This window comes from Brassica oleracea, chromosome C4 (assembly GCF_000695525.1).
Source record: "Brassica oleracea var. oleracea cultivar TO1000 chromosome C4, BOL, whole genome shotgun sequence".
Lineage (NCBI taxonomy): Eukaryota > Viridiplantae > Streptophyta > Magnoliopsida > Brassicales > Brassicaceae > Brassica > Brassica oleracea.
Window position 1 is genome coordinate 44,266,886 of NC_027751.1, and position 3,266 is coordinate 44,270,151.

Sequence of the window (3,266 nt, forward strand, 5' to 3'; positions counted from 1 at the left end):
TTAATTATCATATATATGTAAATCATATTAGGTAATTTCGTAGCTTTTATTTAGGGAACGAATACACACTTCTTATATTTTAAGTTAATATAATGTTCTCTAGTTGACATTAAACAAATTATGACATAAGAATCTTATTTTTTTCCTCGAACACAATTTTGAAAAAGCGAATAGTATTGTTTTCATAGTTAAATTATTTTGACTTTTAACTTACATATGGTTTTGAAAGCTTTCAAATCAACCATCGAACTGATACATGTCATTTTAATGTTTTTAGTCGTATACTTAAGGAAAACTTACATTTTTGTAATTTAAAGTTGTTTTAAAAAATTCAAAATATAACATATAAGAAAAAATCTAACATATAAGGTGTCCTCATTTTTGTATTTTAAAGTCGTTTTTTAAAAAACAAATAACATATAAGGTTTCTTCATTTTTTATAATTTAAAGTCATTTTAAAAAATTCAAAATATAACATATAAGAAAAAATCTAATTTTTTCTTATATGGTTAATGTGATTGTTTATTTTTTTAATAATATGAAATTAAACAAAAATGAAAAAGAATGCAAAAATTGTTATCAAATCTTTATTATTCATAATCATTAATTGTCATATATATGTAAATCATATTAGGTAATTCTGCAGTTTTTATTTAAGGAAAGAATACACACTTCTTATATTTTTGGTTAATATAATGCTCTCTAGTGGATATTAAACAAATTATGACATAAAAACCTTATTTTTTCCAGCGAACACATTCTTGAAAAAAGTGAACAGTATTGTTTTCACAGTTAAATTATTTTGACTTTTATCTTCCATATGGTTTTGAAAGCATTCAAATCAACCATCAAATTGATAAATGTCATTTTAATGTTTTTAGTCGTATACTTAAGGAAAACTTACATTTTTGTAATTTAAAGCCGTTTTAAAAAAATTCAAAATATAACATATAAGGAAATTCTAACATATAAGAAAAATATAACATATAAGGTGTCCTCATTTTTGTATTTTAAAATCGTTTAAAAAATATATATAACATATATAATTCATGTATAAATATTAATATATCAAATATTAATATTAATAAAATTTAAAAATTTAATGTATTTTAAAAATACGGATCCGGATCCGGATATCCGGACCTAAAAATTACGATATCCGGATCCGGATTCGGTTTGCACGGATCCAAGATTTTACTATCCGGATTCGGATCCGGGCACCCCGGATATCCTATTTTCGGAGCGGATCTCGGATCGAATCCGGATCTCGGATAATAAGTCCCAGGCCTAGTTATTTCTATACTGCATATATTTATTTTGAAACATCCCAAAAAAGCATCCGAAAAAATCACGAGTGTTTTATTTGGAGACAATTAGGAAAAATAGCCTCGTGAAAAAAGGAAATTGGGAAACTACATACGACAAGACGTAACCGGAGAACACAATACCATTAGTCACATAAGAGTACGATACTACCCATAATCCATTGTACAAGAGCCAGTTAGTGTATTGCCGTCACAGTAGAAAGCTGAAAATATGTTGTAGCTTAGTTGTAACATTGTAGATCTGCAGAGGACGGTTGCTTTTTGTACACTTCAGACGGATGTTGATAGCCGCATGATTTCTTCACATATTTACAACCATATTATTAAGAAAAATTAAAGGCTGTGGAACGAAACTAAAGGAGAGAAATTAATAACAACATGGCTTAACAATATGAAAATTATTAGGACAAACTACCTCTTTCCAAGACAACCATACAATACGGTTAACTCATCTCCACATAATGTTTACATCCCCATTAAGAAAACAATGTGTGGTTTCAGCTAATGTAATACGTAACCGTTAAAAGCATAATTTTAGATATCATATGATATATACATCATGTACTTTAATGGTTTGTGTAAAATGCTCTAAATATATTTATGTCTACTTCAGTTGTTAGATGACTAAATATATTTGAATTGTTGGTGATGTATTGAAAGTTAATATACAATGTTATTTGTTATATAAAATATTAGCGTATAACGCTCAAATGCCCTAAAAACCACTTACGGGTGGGATATCCGCTAACATCATATATTACCTTCAAAGCTAATTCGGTTTACAATTATGAATTGCCCAAACACCCTGGAAACCACTTAAGGGTGGGATATCCGCTAACATCATATATAGTGTAGACGTTCTTATGCTCGTCACAATCAACCTGAAACACAACAATGCCCGAGTTAAAATAATCAATAATATACATAATAGTAAATGTTCATTTTTTGGTGAAATAATCATATATCAGATTAAAAATCATGTATTAGATAATAATTAACTTATCAACTGTACCAAAAACAATGTATCATCTAACATGTCATCTATCAAAACCATGAAACATCTAAAAAATCATGTAACAGCTACATGTTTTGTTAACATGTTATAATTATTTATCTGATGTTAAAAGAATCAATAACATACATAATAGTGAATACTCATTTTTGGTCCTAAGTTGTATACCTTCTAACACAATACGTGTCAAATAATAAATCAAATATACAGTAATAAATTATGTCCCCAACAATATATCAACTAACAAATTCTGTATATAACCATTTGACAACTTAATAATCATTTACAATTTGTGGTACATGTTTGTAACAACTAACAAAAAAATATATTTTCCACAATGAAATAAAACATAAAATTCATTGAAATCTAAATAATATCAGATAATCGATATAATAGCAACTAATACAGAAGTTATCCACATTGAACAACAACTTCAAGAACTCATCATAACCCAACTTAAAAAGCTTCGCTCTTTAGCAGCTTCTTAATTTGGAAAGGACTTCATCAATTGCTCCAACTCTAGATCCGAAACAACTTTCACCTACGCCGCAAAACACATCTCAACTCCGATTTGCACACACAAATCTAAAGAATCAAACCCAAGAAGATAAACTTTTTTAAAGAGATCAATCAAAACCCAGAGAATAAATTCAATGGAAACAATAAAACCTAATTTGAATCCTTTAGTAAGAAGAGACATAGAATATTGTTCGTAAGTGAGAGGAGATGAAATAAAAGCAGGAGAAAAATGAAAATATTTAGGAAAGAAGATGAAAAAGAACTAGGAAAAAACAAGAAAAAAAAATACAAAAGGCTAAAAAAGGAGATGAGAGAGAGAGCTAGAGAGTAACTTGCATGTTTCGGGAAATGAGCCTCACATGACTGATTGACTTACTGGCACAACCCACATGACACATCTAAGATAGAGT